The following is a 7,910-nucleotide window of genomic DNA, read 5'->3' on the forward strand; positions in this document are numbered from 1 at the left end:
GTTGCTACAACCGAACCGGTTATATAACCGGTTTACCGATTCTAAGATCAACCCAGCTGGGTCGGTCCAGTTTTATGAACACTGGTCTTGAGACCAAAATCGCTTCAATCGCATCTGCACAACACACAAAATACGAAAGCAACACACAATAGCTTGCATTGTTCTCTCAGGCATTCAGGTGGCAAAGAAGACTCATTGTTGCGCACCCTGTTGCATCGTGCCAAAAACTCATTATTTTTTGGGCTGTTGGGTTTCCAAGCAGTGGATTCTTATATTTGGGAGTAGAGATGTGTAAAAAAAGCTGGTTCATACTCTTGATCTGACTTATAAATTCTTTTTTTTTTTGAACTGGTTTAAATATTGAACCATTTATATTTGGGTCAGTTTTAGACTGGACTTGTTTTAATAATTGACCCATTGACCCAAAATTTGACCCAGACCCATTTTGTGAAAAAAAAAATCAAAAATCACCGTAAGGCAATTTGGAGCTTAGGTTATCTCTTCTCTCGATAAGAATGGAAACAAGCTTGTTGAGTGTTGGAATACGAGCCAAGGCAACTTGTGTGTTCTAAGTTTTAATAGTACTATCACAAATATGGTAGAGAGAGAAATTAGATCATATCATATGAGTGATTGGAGATCAATGTGAAAATATATCTGGGATCCAATGACTTTGAATCCAGAAGGGGTTACAAATTCACATGCTTTGATTTTGATACAACATGTGATAGGATAATAGTTATTCTGTCTACCTAAAGATTTTATGTGTTATAAGCCTCCAAGATTCCATGGGGACGGGGTAGTCAAGAAATGGAAAAGATTGTAGAAACTAGTGTTGATTAAATAAGAGTTAGTCATACTACAGAAATTGTTCGTAAATATTTGTTAATTTTAATTTCTTACATTGAGTAAATGGAATCCTTACGTTGATATTTTATGGGATAATTTTATGTTTGGATTGTTTTTTTTAACTCATCATCAATTTGGAGGTTTTTAGTGATCCAATAAAATTATTATAATTGCTAATTGCAAATATCAATTATGAGTTAGAATGAGCTACCCATGGACTAGTAATATTAGAACTTTTTTGAAGAATTGGTATTTATTCAACAAATATCAAATTTATTATATAATTGATATATTTTAAAACAAATAAATAATTCAATTACTTGAATTTAAAAATTAAATCAATAACTATAAAAAAATAAATAAAAAACAAGTTTTGAAATCAAGTCAAAAGTGAGTCAGGTCGGATTTGACCCGATTTTGAAATCAAGTCAGGTCAGATTAGATCCAGTTCTGAACTAATTAAAAAAAATTCAAATCAGGTCAGACCTGACTTAGATCAATTTAAATTGAGTCGGGTCAAAATACTTGACCTATAAAACCAAGTTGGATCAGGTCGACATAAAAACCCGACCTGACTGACCCATGCACAACCCTATTTGGGAGCCGACAAAAGTTGCGAATGTATGAATAATTTTTCAATAACGAAGTGACTCCTAGGGTTATTAAAGAGAGCTAATGTTACGAACCAAAATAAATAAAAATGAGAATGTAGTTTCATTTGAGGAAGCTTGACGCAAATCCTAAACCTCAAATGGCTCACAAGTATTCTTTGGGATAACTTTTCTTATCTAATATGGTAATTTTTATTTCAATATTTTAAGGTTTAAATAGATAAGATGAGTCAATTATAAAAATAACCATCCACTAAGATCAAATTGATTCAACTAATAACAAAACAAGAAAAATAACTACCACTGCTTAAACAACCCGATAATTCAAAAAAAATAAAGTAACATAAATAAAACCGTAACATCACACTTCATTGATTCATGAGCAAAGAGGACAAAGTCATTATTAATATATAAAAACATTCAGATCAGCATTCTTCTCTTAACAATTTTAATAGAGTTTTTTCTTCTTATTCTTTGTTTCATGGTTTTCTAAGTTTCTTATAGTTAAGGATTGAATTGTGTCTTTTTTTTTTTTTTATTGAATCTTGTTGAACAATTGTTTCACCTATTTTTCAGTTATTTTAATTATACTTTTTTATAATGCTTTCTTTGGGTAATGATTTTGGCGACTGAATTCAGATTATGCATAACAATATAAATGTTGGTGTAAAACTCAAACTTAATAATTAATCATTATTTGAATTGATTTAACGATATACGAGAAGAGTTGTGTGATCATAAGATTTATGTGCATTAAAGCTTAAACCTTTTGAGATTGAATCTTGATTAATTTAAAATAATCAATTAATAATCATTAATTTTTTCATTAAGATCAACTAAAAACCAGAATAGATAATTAAGATCCAATTAACAGACGTCAAACCCAAGCGGCTTAGTTTGAATTTGATAGTTGGATAGTCTTAAAGAATGGCAGTCTTTTCATTGTTTGGTTTAAGAAATTAGAGGAAACTTATACTTACAATTTATTTTTTGTTTATAATCTTTTACAAGTATATCTTAACCATTAATTTCCACCAATCAACAGTTATTATTTTCATAAATTAAATTTATTAATTAATTATTAATTCGCAATAAATGATAATTGTTAATTGGCTGAAATCAACAATTAAGATATGATTGTAAGAAGTTGTAAACAAAAATAGGTTGTAAATATAATATTTCTCATGAAATTAATATGAAATAGAACCAAAGTTAATCTAACTAAATAACACAATTACTTATCATAAAAAATAGAAGAGAAATTAGTTATTTTAACGTATATCTTACATTGTAAATACACATTATTCAGAGTATTATTATTAGGGGTAGGATACAGTATCAAATAAAAAATTTGATATCTGACATGAAGACCGTTAAATTAAGACAGATCAATAGTTACACGTATAATAACCGAATAAAAATAAAATAAAAATAATAGTAATAATAATCAAAGTAATAATATATAAAATAATAATATTGATAATAATAGATAAATAAATTATTATTATAATTATTATATTTGCTATAAATAAATAAATTAGTATTATTAATAAATAAGTAAAGAAATAAATTTTATTTATGTTACATGTGTGACTACATAAAATTATATGGGAAACATTAAATGTAGTATATGATAAGTCTTATGATGAATACTATTAACTTATAAAAATTAAATAACATATGGTAAATATAATAATTAAATCTTAACATGTAAATATAAGAATAAATTTTAATAAAATATTTAACTGAATGATAGATAAATTATAATAGATATGTACTGTTTTATTTATTAACAACTATTAATAAAATCACATGTGTTTAAAATCATAAGGGAAATAAACTATATCAGTAAATATATATATATATATATATTAAATTATTTTCTTAAAATTTATAATCACATTAAATTAATTCTAATTAAATGTTTACTAAATATCCTAAATTATTAATTAAAAATAATAACAATACTATAACTATTTTATAAGAATTAAATGGATATCATTAAAATGAATTAATATATAAAATAATATAATAAAAAAAATATATAAATATAAGGCAAGGAGGGGGGCTTTTTGACCATTGTAGCCCTTATGTAATAATTAATTACCAAATTGACCCTGATTATAAACTATTTCAAAAATTTAACCTCTCCAGAAAACATAACACCAATCTGTCCCTGTTTGACCGTTGACCATCAAGCTTACCCAGGTATCCCCTCCCTACCCGGGTATTTTTTGAAAATTTTAAAATACCCGAGTATATTTCAAAAATCTAAGAAATGCTTGAATTATTTACCCGGGTAGGGAGGCGGCTACCCGGATAAACATGCATGGTTCGAATATCTCCAACTGAGGCTTCAAACCCCATTAAAGATACCTTTTCAGATGAATGAGCAGCACCATAAGCTACCAGCTTTCTTCCAGCAAAATCAACTTATCCATGGACCAATGGTTAGCTTTCCTGGTACAAATAGTGGCATGTTTCAGGCATCGCAAACCAGACCCGGTTATCTGCCAGATATGCCAACTAGTAACCATGGTTCATATGTTGGTCCTGGTTGGTCTTAGGGAAGTATTCTCGTGAAAAACTCAACACCATGAAGATATGTTTCAACTTTACTTATGGTCCTATTCAAATATCCCTGAACAACCACCGCTAATTGAAACAATATACTCCCCGCAATACGCCAATGTGAATATCGTTTTACGGCGAATCCATCCTTGGATCTTGCCAAACGCGAAAATTGAATTACTAAAATCTTGAACGGGTAAATACGGGAGCTAGAAAAACTGAAAATGTTAAACTATGTTGATTAATCTTTCAAGCTCTTATGATACTGGATCTTCAACATGCAAGATCAGAATGTGATCTTCAACATGCAAAAGCATAACAGAGAGAAAAGACAAACAAGAACTTAAAGGTGCTTTGCTTTGTATTGAATTGGCTTATTATGTACAAGAAATGAATGGAACCAGTTTATTTATACAACTGATTCAAGATGAATTAAAAGAAGTAATCAGTAATTAAACCTTTAACTAACTTCTAACAGAATAAACAAAAGAAACTGACTAATATGATTACATTGGATTGGGCCCTGTTGTATCTTTTAGGCCCAAGTCATTAGAGCCTGGTAACACCGCCCCACAAACTTGAACTGGGTGATGGACATCAAGAAGGCCAAGCTTGCCAATAAGAGAGTTGAATGGAGAAGATAGTAGAGGCTTTGTAAAGACATCAGCAATCTGATCATGAGTGGAAATAGGAAGCAGATGAAGAAGGCCAGATTGTATCTTCTCACGAGTAATGTGACAATCCAACTCAATATGTTTAGATCTTTTATGGAAAACCGGGTTGTGAGATAGATGGATGGCAGAGAGGTTATCACAAAAAACAGCAATTGGTTTCGGTCTTGAAACAACTAAGTCTTGTAAGAGGAATGATAGCCATTGGAGTTCACATATGATGGAAGCCAATGCACGATATTCCGCTTCAGTGGATGAGCGTGATACTGTTGTCTATTTCTTTGACGTCGGATTTCCCTTTATTCTCAGCAACGTTGGCCTCAGATGTACTCGAAGTACCTCGTTCTCTTCTCCTGGATTCTTCGCCCAGGATGTTGTCTGTCACGACATCCATCTTCAATTTTCCATCTGGAGTCGAGTTATTCAGGGTCACCACCAGAGTATCCCAGCTTTTTGGCAGCGAGCTCAATAGCAGCAATGCCTGCAATTCTTCATCAATTTTCATATCAGCCTTTGACAGCTGATTCACAATACCTTTGTAGGTGTTCAGGTATTCAATCATGCTCATGTCGTCCTTGTATTCAAGCTTAACAAGTCGGCGAACCAGGTGTGCTTTGTTCCTGGGAGTCTTCTTCTGAATCATGGACTCTAGCTTCGTCCACAACTCATACGCGTTCGTGAACTCGGACACGTGCTCAAAGAGGCTTTTATCAATATATTTCCTGATCGTGGCTACCGCCTTCCGACTCAAGATCTCCCACTCCTTATCTGTCTTGCCTGTTGGTCTCTCATCAAGGATAATGGGCTCATGCAAATCTTTGCAGTAGAGATGATCTTCCATCATCGGTCTCCAATATGTGAAATTGTCTGCGGTCAACTTGAACATATCTCCATCATGAGTTATGCCACTGGTCTCCATCTCGTCTCCTTGAGAACCCGTCGAACTCGGGCTCTGATACCACTGTTGGGAAAACTCGGTTCCCTCAAGCTCGGCTCAGGGGCCTTTTGTGCGGAAGTTAATCAACAAGATCCTGATCTCGGATCTCGGCAATACCTCGGCCTGAACTTCACCAGGTCAGGCAGTGCAGCGGAAAAATCAAAACGAAAAACAGGAGAGAGAGAAGAAGAACACAATCAGATTTAACGTGGGAAAACCTTCTTGAATTAAGAAGTAAAAACCCACGGGACCTAGTCCAGATCAAAAATCCACTATGAAAATAATGGTTACAACGAATCAAATACCCCAATGTGGTGGTTAACTCAACCTCTCCAACAATGGTGATAATCAAACTACCTTAGAGATGTTTCACTCAAACTCTCTCTCTAGAGATCTTTCAAATGCAAAGCATAAAGCCTTGCTCAAACAATCAAATAATTCTCTCAAATTTGTTCTCTCAAATCTGACCTTGCCTCCACCCACAACTAATGAGTATATATAGAGGAGGTGGAAATTAGGGTTAGGGTTAGGAAACCCCTCAAATGGGCTTGGGCTTAGCATTGAAGGAGGAAGCCCAACAAACAATTGGTATGCATGCTAGGAATAGATGTGTATTTAATTGCGGATGCTTAAATTATTGCGTTCATCGCTTAATACCATGAGGAACATTGCAAGGAATTGGGGTTCCAATTGGGGATTAAAGGGTTAACCTTGCAAGGAATTGAGGGTTAACTAATAAATATTTTTAGATAATAATTTATCCGAGTAATTATATGAATAAATATTGTGAATCAATCCAAAGTAAGAAGTGGGGATCAAAAGGTGAGTGCGCTCTCTACAATATTTTTCTCATATTTTAAAAATCAAATCTCATCGTTATTGTTTTATTTCTCTTAAATAAAAAAAATAAAAACAAGTCTTTATTCTTATTTCTTATTATTACTCAAAATCAATTCGCAATTTTTCCCAACAACAAACCGAGTTTTCCAACTTAAGGGGACTGGTTATTGTAGTACTTGGTTTACAATCCCTCTGGAGACGATACTTTACTTACTTTCTATATTACTTGTGCGATCGGTATACTTGCCGGAGAGCATCAAGTTTTTGGCGCCGTTGCCGGGGATTGTTAATTCCAATATTACAAATAACCGTTGATCTTTGAGATTGGAGTTGTATTTTTATTTATTTTATTTTATTTTGTTCTATCTTATTTTGTGTTCTACAGGTGCTACTAACATATTTTTCTGAGTTTTATGCGAGGTAGACCTCTTCCTACAGATTTTGTAATTGATCCTGAAATTTCAAGGACTGAGAGGAGACTGAGGAAAGTTGCCAAGCAGCTAATTTGGGAAGATTTCAATCGAGAACCTGTACAACAAATACAAGAGATGACGGGTAACAACAATGCAAATAACCCACCTCCACGATTGTTGGACACCATTCTGACTCCGGTGTTCAATAGGCCAAATTCAAGTATAATCAGGTCGACGGTGGAGGCAAATAATTTTGAGCTGAAGCCATCATTGATTACTTTGGTGGAAAGGGTTCAGTTCTCTGGTGCTGAGGAGGAAGATCCTCATGAGTTCATAGATCGATTTCTGATGATCTGTGACACTACCAAGCACAACGGAGTGTCGGCCGATGCTGTAAGGCTTCGATTATTCCCTTTTGCTGTTAAGGGAAAAGCTCTCAGATGGATAGAAAGGCAGCCAGGTAATAGTATCACAACATGGGAAGACTTGTCATCAAAGTTCTTTGCCCATTTTTTTTCTATGGAAAAATACAACCAGCTGGTAAATGAAATCACAAACTTCCGCCAACTTGAAGGAGAATCACTGTGTGCAACCTGGAATAGATTCCAGGAACTCATCCGGAAGTGTCCGCACTATGAAGGAGACGATGACAGAAAGGTGGCAATATTCTTTAATGGCATCTCTCCTGAAACAAGGTTGGTGATTAATAGTGCAACTGGAGGTTCTATTCGGCAAAGTACTTCTGAACAAGCCATTGATTTGATAAAGAAGCTGACAAGGAATGAGAATGAGAGCATACCAGCTCAAATGAAAAGAGGGGTGATAAAGCTGGAAAGCAATGATGCGATGCTTGCTGAACAAAAGTTGTTGTCCAAAAAGTTTGACAGCTTGAATGAGAAGTTTGAGAAAATGCAAGTGTCCAAGGTTCAATCAACTTCTGTGGTTTATGAATATTGTAAGGAAGCTCATGAGTCTAATGAGTGTCCCACTCTAATGGGTGATAATCCACAACAGTTGC

Source organism: Gastrolobium bilobum, unplaced genomic scaffold (assembly GCF_033153095.1).
Source record: "Gastrolobium bilobum isolate Gb01-03AN ecotype WA unplaced genomic scaffold, APGP_CSIRO_Gbil_v1 utg48211, whole genome shotgun sequence".
Classification (NCBI taxonomy): domain Eukaryota; kingdom Viridiplantae; phylum Streptophyta; class Magnoliopsida; order Fabales; family Fabaceae; genus Gastrolobium; species Gastrolobium bilobum.